Source organism: Meriones unguiculatus, chromosome 12 (genome assembly GCF_030254825.1).
Source record: "Meriones unguiculatus strain TT.TT164.6M chromosome 12, Bangor_MerUng_6.1, whole genome shotgun sequence".
NCBI classification, from domain to species: domain Eukaryota; kingdom Metazoa; phylum Chordata; class Mammalia; order Rodentia; family Muridae; genus Meriones; species Meriones unguiculatus.
Window position 1 is genome coordinate 69,966,845 of NC_083360.1, and position 26,816 is coordinate 69,993,660.

Below are 26,816 nucleotides of genomic sequence, written 5' to 3' on the forward strand. Positions count from 1 at the left end.
TAAGGTGAAACTATTTATTTTAGATGCATACAAGCCAGTAAAAGACGAATTTATTTCAATTGGTTTCTAAAAATGAGTTTTTACTTTGTAACAAGCCTTTAAGTTTCCATTAATTTAATTGAAATATTTGTAGTCATGTTTAATGAATACTGAAGGCTCCCGCTGCTGTATTTCTTTTATTGAAACTATAGCTAGAGTTTACTTTGTAATGGCCTGAAAGTTCTTCAGTGGTCTTAGGGCTAACAATATGTTACTTTTACCATTAAAAGAATATTATTTCTTGGCCTGCTCTTTGATCACCTCCCCCTGAAGGGAGAGCAGCCTTACCAGGCCACAGAGGAAGACAATGCAGCCACTCCTGATGAGACCTAACAGACTAGGATCAGAAGGAAGAAAAAGAAACCCTCCCCTACCAGTGGACTTGGGGAGGGGCATGCGTGGAGAAAGGGGAGGAAGGGAGAGATTGGGAGGGGAGGAGGGAGGGAACTAGAGGAGGGATACAAAGTAAATAAAGTATAATTAAAAATAAAATAAAGAAACAAAAACAAAAAAGAATATTATTTCTATATAATAATGAGGACAATAATTTAAATATTTGGTATAATAAATGCCTATAAAACATTTCACAGATATATTTTCTTGTTTAATTGAGGATATTATAAATAATCCAGTTCCAATAATGATATTTCTTAAGACAAAACAATATATACTTATAGCTTATTGTTATAGCTAATATATGCAAGCAAATATAATTATAGTATATAACTATATTTATGTCACTACATGTAGCAATGTACACATGTACATCAGTCTGAAAACTACTACAGATATCTCAAGTTTTTTTGTAGATGCTATACATTTTATTACAATACAATTTTAATTAGTGGAATATGCTGGGATATATTTTTGCGTTGTTAATGCTCCTCAACTGAAGCATGGATACAGTAATTGTGGCACATCTACACAATGGAATATTACTCAGCAATGGAAAACAAGGAAATTATGAAATTTGCAGGTAAATGGTGGGAACTGGAAAGGATCATCCTGAGTGAGCTATCCCAGAAGCAGAAAGACACACACAGTATATAATCACTCATATAGACATATAATATAGGATAAACCTACTAAAATCTTTACACCTAAAGAAATTAATCACGAGGAAGTTCTTTGGCTAAAAAGTTCAATCCCCATTTAGAAAGGCAAAGAGGATGGACATCAGAAGAAGAAGAAAACAGGAAACAAGTTAGGAACCTGCCACAGAGGGCCTCTGAAAGGCTCTGCCCTGCAGACTATCAAAGCAGACACTGAGACTTATGGCCAACTGTTGGGCAGAGTGCATGGAATCTTATGAAGGAAGAGGGAAACAGTAAGATCTGGAGAGGATAGGAGCTCCACAAGGAGAGCAACAGAACCAAAAAATTTGAACACAGGGGTCTTTCCTGAGACTCATACTCCAACCAAGTACTATGCATGGAGATAACCTAGAACCCCTGCACAGATGTAGCCCATGGCAGTTCAGTATCCAAGTAGGTTCCATAGTAATGGAGACAGGGACTATCTCTGACATGAACTGATTGGCCTGCTCTTTTATCACCTCCCCCTGAGGGGGGAGCAGCCTTACCAGGCCACAGAAGATGACAATGCAGCCACTCCTGATGAGATCTGATAGACTAAGATCAGAGAGAAGGAGGGGGGACCTCCCCTATCAGTGGACTTTGGGAGGGGCATGTGTGAAGAAAGGGTAGGGAAGGAGGGAAGGGAATTAGGAGGGAAGGGTTTATGGGGGGATACAAAGTTAATAAAGTGTAATTAATAAAAATTAAAATAATAAATAAATAAATGTTATAAGAACTGTTTAAAGGCTTAATATTTCAGATACATAAATTAAAGCAAGTAAACTAAGAATGTTAAAATGATTTAGCTGAAAAACTTTTAATCACCATTCTAAGCTCCATAAGGAGTATCATTGCTTAATCTTCTACTCCAAACACTTCCTTAAATGTTCAAGCCAGAAGACAGAGGCACCCAGCTAGGAAAAAGTAGCTTCTGGCCTACTTTTCTCACTACCTAGGATCTAATCTACTACAAGGTAAACTCAATAATTTGGCCTCTTAATTTCCAATTTCTGCTTGCAAACAGTGATGTAAAAATAACTTTTATTCACCTGATGTAATTGTCGTCTCTGAGGCTTACTTACTACCTCTCTCTGCTAACCTAGGCCTAGTCCTGGAAGCTTCTATCCATACAATCTAATCTGGAATGTTTTAAGTTTCTGGTGCTTACTGCTGAAAAAATCTCACCCTTTCTAGCTCTTTCTGAACTCTGGCTAGCTGATTCAATTCGGCTCTTCTACTTCAAACTCCTCTCCAGCTGATTCAATCCGTCTTCTCTGAGTTTCTCACTGAATAGCTCTGCTTGGCCTCAGACTAACTCTAGCAATCTATTCTAAATCTTGTGTCTTCTTCTCATTCTCTGGCTCATTCTGTCTCTACTTTTGCCTAGCTCTTTCTAATTCAATCTGTCTCTTTAAAATTCTCCCAGTAAAACCATCTCTGAATTCCATGAACTGAACTTCCACAAATTCAACTGCACTGCACTGCCTCTCAACTGATGACTCAACCAAACTGCCTCAACAGCACTGACTAGAACTCAGAGATCTCAAGCCCCTGTCTCCTGAGTGCTGGGATTAAAGGCGTGCACCACCTTTGCCTGGATCTAAGCTTTTCTTTACCTGACACTTCCTCTAAACCAGATTGGCCTTGAACTCCGAGATCTGCTTGCCTCTGTCTCCTGGGATTAAAAGTGTGTATGTATTCCAGCCACATCACACAGACCTAAAAGGTCTTCGGATGTGATCTCTTGCCTAGAGTAGCCAAAAAGGGAGTTATTCAGTGGGAAGAAAAATGACCTCCAGAGGGAAAAAAATAAAATGAAAAACAAAACATGCCCAGAGCAAACAAGATGACTCTTCTGGTCAGGGCGTTTGCCACAGAGCTTGGCAACCTGTGTCCGATCCCTGTAACCAGGAGTGTGGAAGGAGAGAACAGGTTCTCACAGGCTGTTCTCTGAGCTCCGCGTATGCACCAAATCATGCACATATACACGCATGAACACACGCATGTGAGTACACACAGTAACACACACAAAAATTGTACAATGGACTTTGAAGAAATTCTGGAAGTTCACAGGAATTCAGGAAGACATAAGCAGTGAGCATATTAAACAGGAGATAAATCAAAATAAATTCTCTCTTAAAATATTACAGCATCTTTAACATGTGTAATTTTAAATACATGACAATACTGCTGTTGAGCAGAAGGTGATGGATGGAGATGACAGTATGTCAAAGTCCTGCTTTACCACAAATTGGTCAGAGTAATCACATTCATTAGAGTCAATCAACCGAGATATTTTATACTTGCCAGACTAACCAATAAAGCATTTGGGAAAGAAGCAAAAAAGAATTCTAGTATATTACAGAAGAAATTTAACTGATTTGAAATAGTCAAACATTAAAATATCAAAGGCAAAGGAGAAAAAAGAAAACATTTTTACAGAGTCAAAGTAGATATAGGATAGGAACAATAAACAGATTCTAAAGGAGATTACTCCTTTATTGTTAGACTGGCTGAAAAATCACACTTCACCATATGTCACTTAGTAGAAAGTTTCTTTAAATGTTCAGTTGCCAAAATTTGGAAGTAACAGGATGATAAAGAATATGTGTTATTTGACCCTAAATAGCCTGTGTACTAACAGAATCATAAAAAAAATGCATTTGTGCCAATAAATAAAGGAGAGGCCTTTGGTTTTCTGTTTAGGTTTAGCTGGGTAATTTTTTTTTTTCATTTGTTTTATGATAACAGGGAATGATGGACCAGTGCTGTGGTTTGAATGAAAAAGGTCCCCTATGATCTTAGGCATTTGAACTCTTGCCCAGGTTGGTGAGGTTGTTTGGGAAGGGATAAGAGCAACTGCATTCATGAAGAACGAACATCACTGGGGACGGTCATTGAGAGTGTACAGCCTTACCTACTTCCAGTTCACCCCATCTCTTCTTTGTGTTTGCCATGAGAATGTGAACTCCCAGCTTCTTCCTTCTCTTTCCATGACTACCATTTACTACCATGACTGTCATGATGGTTTTTTATCTCTCTGTAACTCTAATACAAATAATTTTTTTCTTCTATAAGGTGACTTTGTTATGGCATTTTATCACAATAGACAACAAACAAACAAACAAAACAGAAAATAAAACATCATACAACCAGAAACGTTAATTCCAAGTCTGCATGTATCAAAGAGTAGAGCTGTGGGTTAGAGCATCGTTAAGAGTGCCTACTGCTTTTTCAGAGTACCTGGGCTGGTGTCTCAGCACCCACATGGAAGCTCACAACTATTTATAACTCCATTAACAGAGGATCTGATGCCCTTCTGATCTCCCAAGGTCTCAGGAATATGGATGGTAAATGTACATATATAAAGAAAAAACACTCATACATATGAAAGAAAAATAAAATATATCTTCTAAAGTGTAGAGCTGGAGAGATGACTTTGTGGGTAAAGTACTTGCCCTACAAGTATGGTGGTCTGGCTCAGATCCTCAATAACCAAGTAAATACAGATGCCGTAGCACATCTGTAATCACAGCAGTCTTACAGTGAGATGGGTCATGGATACAGAAAAACCCTCAGGAGTGTGTGGACCAGCTAGCCTGGCAAGCTCAACAAAGAAGAATGAAAAATCTTGTCTCAAACAAGGTGTTAAGTGAGGACAACAACAATAAGTGTGTTATGAGGAAAAAATAAAATCATTTATAAACTGACGAAAAGACAAAATAGAAAATTCTGTCATTAATAAGATGGATTTGGTATTAAGAACATTATCTCAAACATGGAAATTCGAGTCCAGATATATGTTACATATGCATACAAATACATATATATTAACCTTCATAATTATAGGTAAATACATAAAATATTAACATTGGCATGTAAAAACTTTGAGAATGTACAATACTTTACAACTAATAATATTATTTTTGTCTGTACATAAAAGTGTTAACACTTCAAAATCAGTATAATTAACTATATTACAGAAAACAAAGAGGAAATGATGGTAATGTCACCAGATGTAGATAAAATTTCATACCTCTTTGTGATTAAAACCTGTTACCAGATAAAAACCAGAAAGAAACTTCATAAATCTAACAAAAGCAAACTAGCAATATAAATGTAAAGGTGAGTTATTAATCACTCTCCAAAAGAAAAAAAAGTGTGTCTCCTAATTTGTAGTCATAATTGATCCTGAATTATTCTTGAATGAAGCTGATGATTAGAAAGAAGTTTCTTTAAGTATTTCTCTGCTATTTGATATTGCTCTGCAGAGAATTCTGTTTAGCTCTGTACCCCATTTTTTAATTACATTGCTTGATTTTTTGCTGTTTAACTTTTTTAGTTCTTTATATATACTGGATATTAGCCCTCCCTCAGATAAAGGGTTGGTGAAGATCTTTTCCCAATCTGTAAGCAGTCGTTTTGCTCTGATGACAGTGTCCTTTGCTTTACCGAAGTTTTCAGTTTCATGAGGTCCCATTTATTGCTTGTTGCTCTTAGAGCCTGTGCTGTTGGTGTTCTGTTCAGGAAGTTGTCTCCTGTGCCAATGAGTTCAAGGCTCTTTCCCACTTTTTCTTCTGAGCAGTTTAGTGTGTCTGGTTTTACATTGAGGCCTTTGATCCACTGGGACTTTAGTTTTGTGCAGGGTGATAAGTATGGATCTATTTGCATTTTTCTACATGTAGCCATCCAGTTAGACCAGCACTATTTGTTGAAGATGCTGTCTTTTTTCCATTGAATAGTTTTGGCATCTTTGTCAAAAATCAAGTGTCCATAAGTGTGTGGATTTATATAAGGGTCTTCTATTCGATTCCATTGGTCTACCAGTCTGTTTCTCTGCCAGTACCATGCAGTTTTTAGTATTCCTCAGTCATAAGGGAAATGCAAATCAAAACGACCTTAAGATTTCACCTTACAACCATCAGTAAGGCTAAGATCAAAAACTCCAGTGACAACACATGCTGGAGTGGTTGTAGAGAAAGGGGAACCCTCCTCCACTGCTGGTGGGAATGTAAACTTGTACAACCACTCTGGAAAGCAATCTGGCACTTCCTCAGACAATTAGGAATAATGCTTCCTCAAGATCCAGCTATACCACTCCTAGGCATATACCCAAAAGAGGCTCAAGTACACAATAAGGACATTTGCTCAACCATGTTTGTAGCAACCTTATTTGTAATAGCCAGAAGTTGGAAACAGCCCAGATGCCCCTCAGTGGAGGAATGGATAAAGAAATTATGGTACATCTACACAATGGAATATTACTCAGCAATAAAAAACAAGGAAATTATGAAATTTGCAAGTAAACGCTGGGATCTGGAAAAGATCATCCTGAGTGAGCTATCCCAGAAGCAGAAAGACACACACGGTATATACTCACTCATATAGACATATAATATAGGATAAACCTACTAAAATCTGTACACCTAAAGATACTAATCAAGAGGGAGGACTTGCTAAAATGCTCAATCCCTATCCAGAAAGTCAAAGAAGATGAACATCAGAAGAAGGAGAAAAGAGGGAACTAGTCAGGAGCCTGACACAGAGGACCTCTGAAAGGCTCTGCCCTTCAGACTATCAATGCAGATGCTGAGACTTATGGCCCACTTTTGGACAGAGTGCAGGGAATCTTATGAAAGAAGTGGGAAACACTAAGATCTGGAAAGGACAGGAACTCCACAAGGAGAGCAACAGAACCAAAAATTTGAACACAGGGGTCTTTCCTGAGACTCATACTCCAACCAAGTACTATGCATGGAGATAACCTAGAACCCCTGCACAGATGTAGCCCATGGCAGTTCAGTATCCAAGTGGGTTCCATTGTAATAGGAACAGGGACTGTCTCTGAACTGATTAGCCTGCTCTTTAATTACCTCCCCCTGAGAGGGAAGCAGCATTACCAGGCCACAGAAGTAGACAATGCAGCCACTCCTGATGAGACCTAATTGACTAGGATCAGAAGGAAGGAAAAGTAGACCTCCCCTATCAGTGGATTTGGGGAGAGGGCATGCATGCAGAGGGTGGAGGAAGGGAGGGATTGGGACAGGAGGAGGAGGGAACTACAGGGGACATACAAAGTGAATAAATTGTAATTAATAAAGAATTAAAAAAAAGAAAGAAGTTAAACTGCCATTCTTCACATATTACAAGTTCTTAGAAAAATCCAAAAAGAATTTCAAATGACTACCATTAATTACTGAGTTTTCAGCAAGGCTACTAGACCTATAACTTCTATTATAATAGAAGCAATAAAAACTGAAAACTTAAAAGCATAAAAAAAATAAATCAAATGCACAGAATACAGCCGACATAAAATACAATACAATATCTAACTTGTTATTAAGAAAAAGAAAATATATACTGGCCATAGATTAGAAAGTTCGATAATAGAAAAAATATGAATTATTTCCAAATTTATTTATAGATTCAATGCATCTGGAATCAATAAGAAACTCTGAAAGATTCTGTTTTCTTTGCATAAACTTCTCAACACAATATAACTACATAATGAATCTATTATAATTGCACTACAAGTGTTGAAATTAGAAAAACAGCAATGGGTTTTATGCAAATAACAAGACTCAAACTAGTAACAATTTAGAGAGTGTGCTTTTCCTAAGATGAAAAACAATGAGATAGAATAAAGCAATGAGCATCAAACTCAGATACAAAATATAGGGTGATAAAGGGACAAATCAACCCACACAAAATATTCTAATTTATAGCTGTGGTGTGCTAGAAAAAAAAATGGTCTTTCAAATAAATGGTTCTATAATGTGTTTTCTTTAATTTTGAAGGAATCAGCTGTGATCTGGCTCCAAGCTCAGAAGATATGTACCCTCTAATGAACCTGGATCTCAGGACAATGAGCAGATACACCTGAGAAGATGTGTTATCTTACCCTCCAAGAGAAAGAAAACCATTGCTGAGCCAGGCATGATGATGCAGACCTGTAGTCAGGGAGGCAAAAGCAGGTAGATCTCTGTGAGTTCCAGGCCAGCCTGGTCTACAAAGCAAGTCCAGGACAGCCAACACTACACAGACAAACCCTTTCTCAGAAATAAATAAATAGAAATAAAGAAGAAAAGAAAGAAATAGAGATAGAAAGAAAAAGGAAAAAAAAAAGAGAAAATCATTACCGAATCATTCTGCTCTGGCTTCAGAGAAGAACTGAAATGTCCTTGAATCAGCCCTCTAGGATGTGGCATACCATCTCCTGAGAAGGTGGACGAGTGTTCACACTAACGTACCCTGGATCCCAAGTTACAGATGCAGCTTGCTACCTCTGGGTCATTGATACTACTTCACCCAGCCTTGGAGAGCTGATCACGGCTGTGCTCCATCATCCGAGGGCCTGGATTCACCACTGTGTAACACCCCCTCCTCAAATGCCTGTTTACATTGTTGCATTGATTCAGGATCTGAGTTGTAGCACATAAGGTCTGAGCCTCTGGAACTTTCTTCCTTCCTTGGAACCATTCCAGAGCTTCTCTGTTCTGATTCCCAGGATTAGGAGCAAGGCTAAATCACTGCCCCACGGCCGTGAGTCACAGCAAAATGTTGCACAATCACAACCCTTAGCCTGGAGGAACATCTGTACACATATGTGCCCACACCACAGTTGCCATAATAGTTCAATGAGACCAAGACACGGATTTCATACACATTACAGAAACTTTTCCCCCAGAACAAGCATCTCTTGGGCTGACCAAAGGCCATAAAAAAACCCAGCACCAAAAGTAACAATCTATTCAGCTAAGCATTCTGCAATGAAGAAAAATATAGAAGTAGAGACCTCCAAAGTCCTTTTTTTAAAATTTTTTATTAATTACACTTTATTCATTTTGTATCCCCCCATAAGCCCCTCCCTCTCCAAAGTCCTTTGAAACTTAGAATTCTAACACTCCATCCAGTTACCACGACTCTCAGAACTTCGTGTATCACGGGCCATGAGGCATACGCAGGTACCCCTGCCCCTAGCCACATCTGAGGCACTATGCTCTGCTTAAATGACGCTCCAGGACTTCCACTCAGTTCAATTGTACTGAACTGGAATTGTACAAAACTGGAACAAAGACATAAGAAAAAGCAAGGAAACTGTAAACTATAAAGAAAATGTAATGGTTCCTAGTATAGACACAAATAAATCCACAAACTGTATGGAAGACAATTTAAAATAATGATTTTAGGTAAATTCTCAAAGGCAAAATTTTAAAGATAATTAAACGAAATCATGAAAATTATTTGTAATATAATTATTTATAATTCATTAATTAATTGTAATTTATAATCAAAACTAAGCTTAGAAACCTCTTAAATACCAAAAAGAAATCTTGGAGCTGAATAATTCAGTAAATAAAATATAAAATACAACTGAAAGCTTCAACAGAAGACTTTATCAATTTGAAAAAAGAATCTCTAAACTTTAACACAGATCTTTTTTAATAACCTAGTCAAGTAGGGAAAAAATAGTTAAATATTGAGTTAGGCCTTGAGACTCACAGCATGTGTTTAAGTGGATTTACTGAAAAAGTCTTATATGTAGGAAGGTACAGCAAATGTATTTGATAAAATATACTTGCTGAATACATCCCGTGTCCTGGAAGACAGACAGACATCCAGATCTGACAGTCTCAAGGTTGCCAAGTGGGTTTTCACTCCTATGGGAGCAAAAGTCCAAAACAAATATAGCACTTCAAAAATATCAAGATCAAAGCATTAAGAGTTGTGCAAAGAAATGTCCATGAGACAACCTCTGGATTTCTCAGCAAACTGTCTGTAGTCCAGTAGTAACAGAACAATGTATCCAGAATTCTAGGAGACAAAACTATCCAGAAGAATTGCCCCTCATAAATAAAGGAGAAATAAGAAATAAAGGACATCAGAAAAGCACAAGTGTTCTAGATCAAGTATAACTGAATTAGTTTCTCAGCTCCTTGAAATCTAGTTTTGCTTACTTGGCTTTCAGTGGAGAACTTAACAACCATACTTGAACATTTAGCCTTGACTTTATAAACTTTGGCCACATTAAATGAATCTTGTCTGAATTGATGGATAGATAGCAGGCATTTCAATGTCTCTAAACAATAGGGAGTGTATTACTATACTGTAGATATTCTAACTACAGTAAATTTTTCTAATGATTTGAGTTTGTACAATTTTTTTACCTTTTTAATATTTTTCCTTTTACTTTATTGGCTTTCTTTCTAATTTATTCATCCTCCCCTTTCCTTTCCACATGGTTTTAGTATATTTAATTTATGGTCCCTAAATTTACACCAACAGGATTTGTGACCTTTATTACTATTTGCATTTTGAAAATAGTCTGGGTGTTTTAGTAAATTTATATTTGTCTTTTGACACACACACACACAAAATAAAAGACAAACAACTGAAAGCTGAGGGAAATCATGACCACTAGACATGCCTAGCAAGGAATATCCAAAGCAGTCTCCCAGCTAGACACTGAGAACTACTGCTTTTATCATGAAACAGGAAAATAGGAAATTTACTGGTATAGTTAAACATACAGGCAAATTCAGAATATGGCCTCCTTGCAATGGTGATGGACAGATGGGTTTGAAATTTATAGTATGAAAATGGAAAGTGAAGATTGTCAGAACAAAAGTATTACTGTTATAAGTTGATAAGGAAAGGAAACACAGAATAAAATATATTGAAATTGTACCATCAAGAATACACACTGCCGAAGGTTTGGTTATGAGTCTTAGTATCTGCTTTGATACACTGCTAGGTAAAGTCTTTCAGAGGCCCTCTGCAGTAGGCTCCTGTCCTGTTACTTGTTTTTCCTACATCCATTGCACCTCCTATTTGTTTTTCTAAGTGAGGATTGATCATATTACCTTGGATCTTCTTTCTTGTTTATCTTCTTTAGGTATATAGATTACATTATGTTTATTATATCTTATAGGTATCTTATATATATACTCACTATATAAGTATATATATATATACTCACTATATAAGTGAGTATATATATATATATACCATGTGTGTCTTCCTCCTTTTGGGATACCTCTCTCAGACTCATAACCAAACCTTCGGCAGAGTGCAGGGAATCATATGAAAGAAGGGGGAGTTAGTATGACATGGAGAGGATAGGAGCTCCACAAGGACCAAATATATCTGGTCACAGAGGTCTTTTCTGAGACTGATACTCCACCAAGGACCATGTATGGATATAACCTCTGCTCAGATGTAGCCCATGGTAGCTCAGTAACCAATTGGTTTTCCCTAGTAAGGGGAACAAGGACTATTCCTGGCAGGAACTCAATGGCAGGCTCTTTGACCTCTCCATCCCCCAAGGGAAGAGCAGCCCTGCTAGGCCACAGAGGAGGACCTTGTAGTCAGTCTGAAGATATCTGATAAACCAGGGTCAGATGAAAGGGAAGGAGGTCCTCCCCAATCAGTGGACTTGGAAAGGGACAGGGAGGAAATGAGGGAGAGTGGAATTGGGAGGGAATGAGGGAGCGGGATACAGCTGGGATACAGAGTTAATAAAATGTAACTAATAATAAAAATAAAAAAATAAAATAAAATAGAAAAAAAGAATACACACTATAAGAGGAGGGGGAAATCTAGGATATTTATGCGTGAACAAAGTTATCAGCTTAGAAATATTCATTATATGGATATACAGACCCATATGTACATTTGTAATAAAAATATAATTATCACTTTTCACCTTCTTTGTACCCTTTCTGGCTCCTTTCTCCAAGTCCTTCCATGCCATCCTACTCTCTCTCTCTCTCTCTCTCTCTCTCTCTCTCTCTCTCTCTCTCTCTCTCTCTTCTCTCTCTCTCTCTCTCTCTCTCTCTCTCTCTCTCACACACACACCTAAAAAAACTCTCTGTAGATACAGAAACAACCAATTTGTAAAGAAGAAACACACAAAATGGGAGCAAATCTTTGCCAGCTATACTTCCTGACCCTGGATTAATATGTGGAATATATCGGGTCCCATAAGTTTGGGAAAATTGTGCCTTCATTTTCATTGAATTCTAGGAAGTCTTTAATTTATTTCTTTATTTCTTCCCTGACCCTGCTGCTATTGAGTAGAGAGTTTTTCAGTTTCTATGTGTGTTTAGGCTTCTTGTTGTTTCTGTTATTGTTCAGGTCTAGTTTTAGAGCATGGTGGTCTGATATGATACAAGGGATTATTTCAATCTTTTTGTATCTGTTGAGGATTGCTTTGTGCCAGAGTATATAATCAATTTTGGAGAAGGTTCCATGAGGTACTGAGAGGAAGGTATACTCTTTTGTGTTTGGGTGAAAAGTTCTATAGACATCTATTAGGTTCATTTGAGTTAAGATATCAGCAAGCGTCATTATTTCTCTATTTAGCTTCTGTCTCCTGATCTCTCCCCTGGTAAGAGTGGGGTGTTGAAGTTTCCCACTATTACAGTGTTGGGATCCATGTGTGAGTTAAGCTTTAAGAATTTTTCTTTTACAAATGCAGACGCCTTTGTGTTCAGGATATAGATTTTTCCTTTGATTAATAGTGGCTGTTGTTAGATATTAAGATGGCTTTTCTAGCTTGCTTTTCAGTCCGTTTGCTTGGAAAATTTTTCTCAAGCCCTTTATTCCAACACAGTAACTACCTTTATTGCAGAGGTGTGTTTCTAGAATGCTGCAGAATGTTGGATCTTGTTTCTGCAACCATTCTGTAAGTCTGTCTTTTTATTGGAGAGTTGAGTCCACTGATGTTGATAGATATTACTGACCAATGATTGTTAGTTCCTTATATTGTGGAGTTGGTGGTGATTGTCTATTTGTGTGCTTGTTTTCTTTTGCTTTTTGTTGTGAAGGTATCTAACTTGTGTTTTCTTGAGAGTTGTTGATCTCGTTGGGTTAGAGTGTTCCTTGTAGTATCTTCTGTAGGGCTTGATTGCTGCATATATATTGTTTAAACTTAGTTCTGTCATGGAATATTTTGTTTTCTCCATCTGTGAATCAAAAATCAATAAATGGAACCTCATGAAACTGAAAAACTTCTGTAAGGCAGAGGACACAGTCATCAGAACAAATGACAGTATACAGACTGGGAAAAATATCTTCACCAACTCTACATCTTACAGAGGGATAATATCCAGAATATATAAAGAACTCAAGAAATTAGACACCATCAAAGCAAATAGTCCAATTAAAACATGGAGTACAGAGCTAAATAGAGAATATTCAACAAGGATTATCAAACAGTGGAGAAACACTTAAAGAAATGTTCAATGTCCTTAGTCATCAGTGAAATGCAAGTCAAAATGACTCTGAGATTCCATCCAACACCCATCAGAATGGCGAATATCAAAAACTCAAGTGACAACACATGCTGCAGAGGGTGTGGAGAAGGGGAACCCTCCTCCATTGCTGTGAGAATGTCAACTTGTATATCCACTTCAGAAATCAATTTGGTTCTTTCTCAGAAAACTGGAAATAGCACTACCTCAGGACCCAGCTTTACTACTCCTAGGCATACATCTAAAAGATACTTAACCATACAGCAAGGACATTTGTTCAGCTATGTTCATAACATCTTTATTTGTAATAGCCAGAATCTGGAAACAAACTAGATGTCCCTCAACCAAAGAATGTATACATAAATTGTGGTACATTTACACAATGGAATGCTATTCAGGTATTTTAAAAATGAGGAAATCATGAAATTTTCAGGCAAATGCATAGAACTAGAAAAAAAAATCATCCTGAGTGAGGTAACCCAGAAGCAGAAAAACACACATAGTATATACTCACTTATAAGTGGATATTAACCATATAATATAGGATAAACATACTAAAATCTATAGACCTAAAGAAGCTAAACAACAAGGAGGACCCTAGGGGAGATGTTTAATTCTCATTCAGAAGGGAAACAGAATAGACACTGGAAGGAGTAGAAGAGAGGGAACAGGATGAGAGCCTACGACAGATGTCCTCTAAAAGACTTTACCCAGTAGGGGATCAAAGCAGATGCAGAGACTCAGAGCCTAACTTTAGCCAGAGCACAGGGAGTCTCATGGAAGAAGGGGAGGAGATAAAGACCCATGATAGTAGTAAAACTTCCCCCAGGTGATTCTCAGTGACATGGCAAAGCCTTCCTTGGCTCCAAATGTGACTACTGAAGGTATGTGAAGGAAATATGAACCCTAGCTTTCTTCCCCCAGGTGAAGGGAAGGGAGGCTGCTCTACTACAGATTCTGCTCCTGTTGAGATTGGCTAAATGCTACCCCTTCCTCGGATGTGTGCAGCAACTCTGTCTCCCTATTCATTGTATCACAAACACACTGAGCTCCTGAGGAACTGCAGTTTCTCCATCAGAGAGCCCTCTCCACCTGTCATAATTCACTGAATATGTGTTTGTTATTTCTGCATTTGCTTGCTGCTCTGATGCTGTGCAAGGTTGTGGGCAACCCTTCTGAGGATCAGGAACATTGTGGAAGGGGCATCAGAAAGCATGTGACCAACAGAGGATAGACAGAGAGGCCAATAATGCACGGTATAGTTATTACATCCATGGTTTCTAAGCATCTGCCGATGGGCCAGAACTGGGCCTGTACAAGCCTGGAAACGTCAACAGTCAATCACAGTTCATGGAGCAGATCATGGGGCCTTATCCCTCCATGCTGAACTATTGATAGTGCAGGATTTGAAGAACAATCACTGTCTTCAGTTTACACCAAATGATGATCTCACAAGGGACTAATGGGCAATTCCAAGTGTGTAGTCACACAGACTGTCTTGCTTACAATAACTAACTATAAAAAGGGGGGGCAGGGACATGCAAGATATAAAAAGACTTACAGGAAGAAGGTATAGGTAATGGGGTCAAAGAGAGATAAGAGAGGGTGGGGATAAATGAAAACAGAAAGAACATACTATATACATGCATGTAATTCTCAAAGAAAAATTTAATCAGTCTTTTTAAATTATATTAAGAAAATGTCATTACTTAATGATAACTGTATTTTAATTCCTCATAAGAATCAATAGCTATAATACAAATATATCAATTAATAGATTTAAAATAGATTCTAGTGGACATTTCTCTGAATAAGATATGTAGATGGAAAATAAGCACATGAGAAGATACTCAACCTTATTAGCCATTAGAGAAATTCACGTCAATATTAGAATGAATTCAAGCTCTCATCCCTTAGAATGGCTATAATCACATGAAAATTTAAAAGCATGTTGGTGAAACTTTGAGGATTTGCAATCTTTGTGCATTGGTGAGAAAACAGGTTAGCAGTTCTTAGAAATGTTAAGGTCACTATATGACCCAACAACTCTGCTAAAATATTTCTGAGAAAATTGAAAACATATGTCAATATAAATGCTTGTTTAAAGCTGTATTAGTACTTAATAGCCAAGTTAAAACAAGCAAAATGCCCATCCATGGATGCACTGGTAATATAGCATGGTGTAATCATATAATGAAATATTAGGCTTACTGAAAAGGTAATGAAGTATTGATTTTTGTAAGCTACATGGATGAACTTGGAACACTGTACACTATGTTAAAGAATTCAGACACCCCTGCCAGGGAAACAAATAGGCTGAGTGAAGATCTTCACAGCTCCCTCTGCTCCTTTGTTAGGAGATAGTTTCCAGAGGCCAGCCACCTCAGAAACAAGTTCCATCTTGCCTGTGGGGTGAAAACTGAATTCATGTCCCTAGGCACCAAAACCAGCTCATATCCTGTTTTCTCGGGTGTTTCATGTTTGTCAACCATTAAAGGATATAAAAAGGAAAGTTGCAGATTATCTACACTAAGGCCCACAGGTCACAAATGTGTTGCCTGTCTTGACTTAAAGCTTGCCCAATCCTTTGTTACCCTATGGCTCTAAATTCCAGGCCAAAGTCTAAGGGAAGGTGACTGAAAGAAGCTCAGTTGAGGATCCTGTAACCAGGTGACCTGGAAAGACCCAGTCACCCACATTTACTTCCTTTCTCAGCCTCTTTTTGTCAAAATGATTGGTCAGTGCAACAGCCCACCCAGCTCCCCTCATTTTGTGTTTCCATCCTTTAAATATGTTGGGCAAGCCTAGGCAGAAAATAAAGCTTGCGTTTTACGTTTCTGTCTATGAAGTGGGTTTTCTCAGCTTCCACCTTGAATCCAACATCTCCCCAATCTCATTCCTAGCCCTGCAACAGAACACCTGTGCCAGCATCCTTTGCACTTGACTTCCGGTAACTGGCATAGATATTTCACTCCTAAACTCCCCTGCCTACATTTTGCTTTATCCTAGCTCCCAACTCCATCAGACATTTCCTGTTAACTCAGAGTCCACTCCTGCTAAGGAAGTAACATATAAAACCAGACCTATCAAAATTACACCCAACTTCTCAACAAAGACTCTAAAAGCCAGAAGGGCCTGGGCAGCTGTCTTACAGACCCTAAGAGAGCACAGATGTAAGCCCAGACTACTACACCAAGTAAAACTTTCAATCACCAAAGATGAAAAGAAAAAAGATATTCTGTGGGAAAACCAAATTTAAACAATATCTATCCACAAATCCTGCTCTATAGAAGATATTAGAAGGAAAACTTGAACCCAAGGAGGCTAACTACATCCAAGAAACACAAGAAATAATTAGTTCCATTGTATAGATGTACCACAATTTCTGCATCCATTCTTCAGTTGAGGGGCATCTGGGCTGTTTCCAGCTTCTGGCTATTACAAATAAAGCTGCTACAAACATGGTTGAGCAAATGTCCCTATTGTATACTTGAGCCTCTTTTGGGTATATGCCTAGGAGCGGTATGGCTGGATCTTGAGGAAGCGCTATTCCTAGTTGTCTGAGAAAGCACCAGATTGATTTCCAGAATGGTTGTACAAGTTTACATTCCCACCAGCAGTGGAGAAGGGTTCCCCTTTCTCCACAACCTCTCCAGCATGTGTTGTCACTTGAGTTTTTGATCTTGGCCATTCTCATGGGTGTAAGGTGAAATCTCAGGATTGTTTTGATTTGCATTTCCCTAATGGCTAATGAGGTTGAACATTTCTTTAAATGCTTCTCTGCCATTCGATATTCCTCTACAGAGAGTTCTCTGTTTAGCTCTGTTCCCCATTTTTTAAGTGGATTACTTGGTTTGCTGCTTTTCAGTTTCTTTAGTTCTTTATATATACTGGATATGAGTCCTCTGTTAGATAAAGGGTTGGTGAAGATTCAGGGGAGTAGGGAGGGGCTTATGGGGGGATACAAAATGAATAAAGTGTAATTAATAAAGAAATGATGGAATTAAATACTCCTTCAACTAAAAGGAAAAAAAAGAAAGAAATAATTAGTTCCACACCAGAAAAAGCAAAAGAGGAAACACACACGTACACACACAGCCACCATCAACATCAAAGTAATGGGAATTAACAAGCATTGGCCATTAAAATGTCTCAACATTAATGGACTCAATTCCCCAATTTTTTTTTTAAAAAAAGGCTAACAGAATGGATGTGAAAACAAGATCAATTATTTCTCTGCATATAAGAAATATGCTTCAGTGAAAAAGATAGATATTACCTCAGAAAAAAGGGCTGGAAAATGTTTTCCAAGAAAACAGACTCAAGAATCAAACTGGAGTAACCATAATAATGTCTAATAAAATATACTTCAAATAAAATTAATCAAAAGAGATGGAGAAGGGCATTTTATACTCATCAAAGGAAAAAATTATGAGAATAAGGTCTTAATTCTGAACATAATATGCCTCAAATGCAAGGACACATTCATTCATAAAAGAAATATTACTAAAGCTTAAATCATACATTATACCCCACACAGTAAAAATGAGAAACTTCAGTGCCCTCCTCTCACCAATGGACAGGTGATGGAGACAGAAACTAAACAGAAATAATGAAACTAACTGACATTATGAATCATATGGACCTAACAGATATCTACAGAACATTTCACCCAAACACAAAAGAATGTAACTTCTTCTCAGTATTTCAGGGAATATTCTTCAAAATTGACCATTTAATTGGTCATAAAGTAAGCCTCTACTCATAAAAGGAAAAGGAAAATAAATACTTGTATATTATCAGAGCACAATGAATTAAAGCTGGACTTTAAGAACAACAGAAACAACAGAAAGTCTACAAACTCATGGAAACTGGTCAATTCTCTATTCAATGACCACTGGGTTTGGGAAGAAATAAGAAAGGACTGAAAAAATTTCTAGAATTCAATGAAAATGAAGACACCGCATGCACAAACTAATGAAACACAATGAAAGCAGTGTTCAGAGGAATGTTGATAACACTAAGCACCTTCATAAAGAAACTGGAGAGATCTCATACTCACTACTTAACAGCACAACTGAAAAATCTAGAACAAAAAGAAGCAAACACCCAGCAGGAAATTATCAAACCCAGAGCTGAGATTAATAAATTAGAAACAAAGAGAATAATACAAATGAAGTACAATGAAATCAAGAGCTGATTCTTTGTGAAAATAAAAAAGATAGACAAACCCTTATCCAAACTAACTAAAAGGCAGAGAAAGAATATCCAAATCAACAAACTCAGAAATGAAAAGGGAGACATAACAACAGACCCTGAGGAAATCCAAAGAATCATTAGGTTTTATTTTAAAAACATGAACTTCAGTAAATTCAAAAAATCTAAATAAAATGAATGATTTTCTTGATCAATAGCACTTACCAAACTAAAATCAAGATCAGGTAAACAATTTAAATAAATCTATAACCCCTAAGGAAATAGAAGTCTCCCAGCCATACAATGCTGGGAGACAGATGGTTTTAGCATAGAATTCAACCAGATTTTCAATAAAGAGCTAATACCAATACTTCTCAAACTATTTCACAAAATAAAAATAGGAATATTGATTGTCAGTCTTATTCTAGTAGGCCACAATTACCCTGTTATTTAAACTATACAATGACTCAACAAAGAAAGAATTGCAGACTAACCTCCCTTATTAATATTGATGCAAAAATACTCAATAAAATATTCACAAATAAAATCCAAGAACAAGTTCCACTATTATTATTATCATACCCCACTATTAAGTAGGCTTCATCCCAGGGATGCAGGAATGGTTCAACATATGAAAATCTTTCAATGTAATCAACAATATAAACAAACTAAAACAAACAAACATGATTATCTTATTAGATGCTGAAAAAGCCTTTGACAAAATTCAACACCACTTTATGTTAAAGTTTGTGAAAGTTCAGAAATACAAGGCACATACCTAACCAAAATAATGACAATAAACAACAAACCAATAGCCAACATGAAATTAAAAAGAAAGCAACTTAAAGCAATTCCACTGAAATCAGAGACAAGACAAGGCTGACCACTCTCTCTGTATCTATGCCATATCTAACTAAATATCTAATTAAAGCAATAAGATAATTAAAGGTGATCAAGGAGATCCAAATTAGAAAATAAGAAAGCAAAGGATGGCTATTCACAGATAATATGGTATATACATTAAAATTCTACCAGAGAACTGAGAACACTTCCAGCAAAGTTGCTGGTTACAAAATTAACTAAAACACACCAGCGCAAACACACACACACACACACACACACACACACACACACACATAACCATCAGTATCCCTCCTATATACAAACAATAAATTTCTTAAAGAACAAAATAGGGAAACAACACCCTTTACAATAGCCACAAATAATATAAAATATATTGTCGTAGCTCTAATCAAGCAAGTAAAAGACCTATATGATAAAAACTTCAAGTCTTTTTGTTGTTGTTGTTTGTTTGTTTGTTTGTTTATTCAAAACAGAATTTCTCTGTGTAGTTTTGGCTATCCTGGACTCAATTTGTAGACTGGCCTTGAACTCACAGAGACTGACCTGCCTCTGCCTCCCCAAGTGCTGGGATTACAGGCATATGCTAGCACATCTTGGCTGAACTTCAAGTCTTTGAAGAAAGAAATTGAAGAAGGTATCAGGAGATGGAAAGATAGCCCATTATCATGAATTCTTAGGGTTATCATTGTTAAAATGACCATCTTACAAAAATAAATCTACAAATTCAATATAATTTATATCAAAACAACAACACAATTCTTTACAGACATTGAAAAAAAAAACAATACTTAACTTCTTATGGAAAAACAAAAACTCTGGATTGCTAAATATAATCCTGAACAATAGAAGAACTGCTGGAGGTATCACAATCACTGGTTTCAAGCTGTACTACAGAGTAGCAGTAATAAAAAAATGAATGGTATTGTCATAAAAACAGACAGGTTTATCAGTGGAACTGAACTGAAGGTCCAGAAATAAACCCACACAACTATGGACACTTAATTTTTTACAAAGAAGCCAAAATCATACAATGGAAAAAAGACAGCATCTTCAACAACTGTTGCTGGTCTAACTGGATGTTTACATATAAACAGTGCAAATAGATCCATATTTATCACCCAGCACAAAAGTCAACCCCAAGTAGATCAAAAACCTCAACATTATACCAGATACACTGAATTTAATAGAAGAGAAAAGTAGGGAAGAGCCTTGAACTCATTGGCACAGGAGACAACTTTCTGAAGAGAATATCAACAGCTCAGGCTCTAAGATCAACAATTAATTACTAAATGGAACCTTATGAAACTGAAAAACTTTTGGACTGCAAAGAACACTGTCAACAGGACGAAATGACAGTACGGATTGGGACCAACCCTAAGTCCAACAGAGGACTTACATGCAAAATATATAAAGAACTCAAGAAATTAGACAAAAACAAATAATCAAATTTAAAAATGGGGTATGGATCTAAACAGAAAATTCTCAACAAAGGAATCTCTAATAGCCAAGGAACATTTAAAGAATTATTTAATGTCCTGAGACATCAGGAAAATGGAAATCAAAATAACTCTGAGATTCCATCTTATATCTTTCAAAATGGCTATGATCAAAAACTCAAGTGAGGGCACATGCTGGCAAGGTTGTGCAGAAAAGGGAACATTTCTCCACTGCTGGTGGGAATGCACACTTATACAATCACTTCAGAAATCCATTTGGCAGTTTCTTAGAAAACTAGGAGTATCTCTACCTCAAGAACTAGTTATACCACTCCTATATATATACACCTAAAAGATTCTCCACTATACCACAAGGACACTTGCTCAACTATGTTCATAGCGGCTTTATTTGTAATAGCCAGAAACTAGAAACAACCTAGATGTCCTTCAACTAAATGTGGTACATTTACACAATGGAATACTATGCAGCTATTGAAAACAAGGACATCATGAAATTTGCAGAAAAATAGATGGAACTAAGAAACATCATCCTGAGTTATGTATACACACACACGTACACATATGGTCTATAAGTTGATATTAGCCATAAAGTACAGAATAGCAATGTTACAATCCACAAATCCAAAAAAGCTAAGGAACAAGGAAGGCCCAATGGAGGATGCTTAAATCTCACTTAGAAGGGGAAATAAAACAGATATCAGAGGTAGATGGATGGAGGGAACTGAGTGGAAGAGGAGATGGGGAGGAGAACGAGAGGAATTAAGTATGGGGAGAACTGAGGGAGAGAGATTGGGGAGAGAACTGAAATTGGTGGTGGGAGGAGGGTAGCTCTGAGACAAGCAAGAAACATAGGACAAGGGAAACTCCCAGGAATCTATAAGGATGACCCTAGTTAAGACTCCTAGTAACAGGGGATATGGAACCTGAAATGGTCACCTCCATAACCAAGCAACCCTTCCAATGGAGGGATGAGGACACCAACACACTCTCCAAACCTTTGATCCAAAATTTATTCTGCCTACGAGATGTACAGAGATAAAGATAGAGTACAAAATGAGGTAATGGATAACCAATGATTGGCCCAAATTGAGACTCAGACAGAGAGGCAATTCCTGACACTTATTAATCATATTTTGCTATACTTGCAGACAGGTGTAACTGTCCTCTAAGAGGCTTCACCCAGCCATTGATGGAAACAGATGCAGAGACCCACAGCCAAATAGGCTTTGCTAAGGGAATCTTGTGGAAGAGGGGGAAGAAGGATTGAAGGAACCAGAGAGGTCAGGACACCAAAAGAAAACTTACAAAATCCACTAACCTGGGACCAGAGGGGCTTAGAGAGACTAAACCACCAACCTAAAATCAGGTATGGACTGTACCTAGGCCCCCTACACATAAGTTACATAAGTAACAGAAGTTTAGCTTAGTTTTCATGTGGGTCCCCTAACAACTAGAGCAGGGGCTGTCTCTGACACTGTTGCCTGCCTTTGGATCCTTTCCCCTAACTGGGCTTCTGTTTCTAGCCTCAATAGAAGATGTGACTAGTCCTATTGCATCTAAATATGCCCAGGTAGGTTGATATACTTGTGATATTCTCTGAGGAGAAAAGGAGGCAGGAATGGATGGAGGAGAGGTAAGGAGAAGAAACTGAAGGGAGACAAGGGAAGAAAAGCTTGGATCAAAAGGTAAAGTAAGTAAAATAATTAATGAAAAAAAAATAATAATAATAATTGATGAAAAATATCTGACACAACAGACTTCAAACTGAAACTAATCAGAAGAGACAGGGAAGGCCACTGCATATTCATCAAAGGAAAAATCTACCAAGGGGACATTGCAGTTAACATCTACACACCAAACATGAGAAGATGAGACTGGACCTACCTCACGATCCAGCAATATCACTTCAGGCATATGCCCAAAGCACACTTCACCCTACCACACAGACACTTGCTCAACTACATTCATTGCTGCTCTATTTACAATTGCCAGAAACTGTAAATAACCTAGATGTTCCTCAGCTGACGAATGGCTACAGAAAATGTGGTACATTTACACAATGACTATTACTCAGCTCTTTTAAAAATGACATCATGAAATTTGCAAGCAAACGGGTAGAACTAAAACATAAAAACATACTGAGTGAAGTAACCCAGACCCGGAAAGACAAATATGATATGTATTCAATTATATCTGGATATTAACCATTAATAAATGATAGCCAAGCTATATTCTGTAAACCTAGAGATGTTAGGCATAGAGGAAGGGACTATGGGAGGCATATGTATCTTTCTGGGAGGAAAAATAGGGGGTGGAAGAAACTGGAACAGGAAGATCAGATGAGGAGGGAGAAACAGCTAAAACCGAGGGGCATTTCAGGGGTGGTATGGGAACAATGCAGTGGAAACTTGTTAAAAATACATGAAAGTGATCCTAATAAAGTCTCCAAATAATGGGGAAGATGGAATCCCAACAAGCCATCTCTTGTCACCTAAAGAAGCTTCTAGTTTTGGAAGTGTGTTACATACAATTAAGTTGCTGGCCAAAGGGGTTCCATGGAAAGCCCCAAACAACCTGTCACTTTCCAAGACAAAATATTTCTCTCCTCAAACTGACAGTAAAGTCCTATTCCTGAAGACAACATACACACAACTGATTGTGGTTTAGAGAGGTTTAGCTGGTGCCTGCATAAAGCCATCACCCCTATGTTCTAGTGACTTTGGTATGGGAAGGTACTTGGCGGGCTACTGAAAGAGAAATATACAAGCAACCCACCTACAAGACCTTTGAGCTACAATACTGTCCTGCCTGCAAAATATGCCACAGCAATAGTGGCTCAAATCATTGGTGAGTAACCAACCAATGTGTGATTTGACTTGAAAGCCACTCCACTAGCTGTAACCCATACCCAACAATGTTTGGGTGACCAAGAATCAGAGACTAGATAGCCCAGAGACCTGGTGTAAAACCAATTACTACTGGTATTAAAATAGAAAAGCAGTGATAAAATGATTCCTAATAATATTCTGCTATACTCAAAGATCAGTGCCTTATTCATCAGAGAAGCTTCCTCCTTCAGCAGATGGGAACAAATAAATAGAGACCCACATCCAGAAACTGTATGGAGACAGATACCTTGGAAACAGAGCTCTAAATAGGATGTTTCCATTAAATTCCTCCCATCGGTGCTCAGAAAAACCCTAGAAAGATGAGGTAGAAAGAATGTAATAGCCAGAGGGGTGAAGGACAGCTGTAGAGTAAAACCAGTCCCTCCAAACCAACTGAGACTTCTAAGAGCTTTCTCCTGGGCTCTTTTCCTTCTGTTGCCTTGCCTTGTCCAACTTCAGTGTTAAGTGGTTATTGTTTGTTTGCCTGTTTTATCTTATATTTTATTTTAAGTTTTGTTATCTTTTAGAAGCCTGTTCTTTTCTAGTAATAAATGGAAAGCTGGCCACTATAGTGCACACCTGTAATCTCAGCCCTCTGGAAAGAAGAAGAAGGAGGATCTCTACGAGCCTGCCTGATCTACTGGCCATCAAAGTGAGTCCAGGACAGGCAAGGTTACACAGAGAAACACTGTCTTGAAAGAGGGGGAGAGATAAAGGGAGTTGATCTGATGGGAGGGAAGATGGAAAGGAACTGGAAGGAATAGTGCCAGGCAAAACTGTAAGGGAGCAGCAGCTAGTGAGAATAGGGTTTTTCTGGAGTGACAAATTGTTCCAAATTTATGTCATAATAATGATTATACAAGGTAGAAATATACATTAATCAATACTGTGTTCTATGCTATAGAAGAATTATAGCAGTTTTATTATATCTTGGAAAAATAAAGCCAGACATGGTGGCACAAGCCTGTAATCCCAGCACTCAGGAAGGCTGAGGCAAGCAGATCTTCGTGAGTTCAAGGCCAGCCTGATATACAAAGTGAGTCCAAGACAGCCAAGGCTACACTGAGAAACCCTGTCTCAAAAAAAATGTATATATATATATATATATATGCCACACATATACATATATGTGTATGTATGACCACAGTCAGTACTGTAAGATACTCAGAATGACAAAGACTAAGAAACTAAATGGTTGCTCAAAGTGTGGGTCAACTGTCCCTCTGGTGTGTTTCTGGGGAGGATAAATTTTAACAACCCTGAAAACTTTCTGCTAAGGCTGAAAATATGATAACTGTGTTCTCTTGCTATTTTATTCTTCGCATAAAAACTATAGATACACATGTTACATTCTTATGGCTTATGGTATGATATTAGTATCAGCATTTTCCATAAAATCCCCACACTAGAAATAATGCCAGCCAATAGCACTGGATCAGAACTATTGCAGCAGTATTCACAGAATCCAGTATAGACTCCGAGACCGTTGTGCTTACAATGATGTGGATTAACTCCAGGAACACAATTCTGGGTAAAATAAGCCACGGGCAAAATAAAAAAAAAAAAAAAATCCCAATTATCCCATTAAGAAAACCCCAAGAAACACGCAAATCCGTATAAGAAATTAGAAGTCAAAATGGGGGGTGCTCTAGAAGCCAGTGGTGATTTGAAAAATTGGGCGTGACAGACATGAAGCTAGCACAGCTTGCTTTTTTGTCTGGGTGCTGTTTACACGGACGGTTCGCTATGAAAGTTACTAAGTTATATATGTTGGGGTGCTTGTTTGATGCGTATTCAACTTCAGTTTACAAAGGTTATGTTAAAAATACACAAGAGACAAATATGCATGTACACATATCTAATGTTTGTTGAAACTGCCTTTAAAAATCACTTGATAGTATTTAATCATATTCCCGGGGTGGATGTGAGTGATAATGCAACTCTGCAGAAATTCATAAAAAAAACAACTATAAATTGTTCACTTTGGGTAATTGAATTTGTCAGCTACAGTGGTTCTGTGCCTTAACATTACTGGAACACAACTCCATGCATATTCATGTACCCATTTCCATTTTAGATGCCTGAGACAACACAAAACATCCCATTTTATTTTTACTTATAGTATGACTGTCTCAATACTACTAGCCTCCTGCTACAAATTTAGTAAACATTTAAAGAGACTATGCAAATAAGTTCTTGTTTTTTTTGTTAATTTCTGCTGGTTCTTAGGAATACCATAATCATTCTTATACATGCATACATATATACATACATACATATACACATATTACCTTTTGAGATTACATTTTTATTTTCTTTTTTATTTTGTAATTATTTATTTATTATTCATTATAATTTATTCAAGTTGTATACCACCTGTGGTTCCCTCCTATCCCCACTTTCCCTCCCTCTACTCCCCCATGCTCCTCCCCTAATCCAATAATAGGGGAGGTCTTCCTCCCCTGCTATCTGACTCTCGCCTATCAGGTCTCATCAGGACTGACTGCATTGTCTTCCTCTGTGCCTTGGCAAGGCTGCCCCCCCCCAGAGGGAGGTGATCAGAGATAGAGAGCTTGTCACTGAGTTATTGCCAGACACAGTCCCTGTTCCCCTTACTAGGGCATGCACTTGGAGACTGAGTCTATGAGCTACATCTGAGCAGAGGTTTCAGGTCCTCTCCATGTATGGTCATTGGTTGGGGAATCAGTATCTGCAGAGCCCCCAGGGCCCAGGGTTTTTTGTTTTGTTTGTTGTTTGTTTGTTTGTTTGTTTTGGGCTCTGCTAGCCTCATTTCAGAGCTCCTGTCCCCTCTATCTCCTATCTCCCCCTTCTTTCATAAAATTGCATGAATTCTGCCCAAAGTTTGACTATGAGTCTCAGCCTTTTTCAATACCTCGATCAATCAGTAGAGTCTTTCAGAGGCCCTCCATGGTAGGTTCCTTTATCACTCTGAAGTTTACTGTAATTGCCCTTCTGAATGAGGACTGTGCATCTTCCCTAAGGTCTTCCTTGTTGTTTAGCTTCTTTAGGGGTGTAGATTTT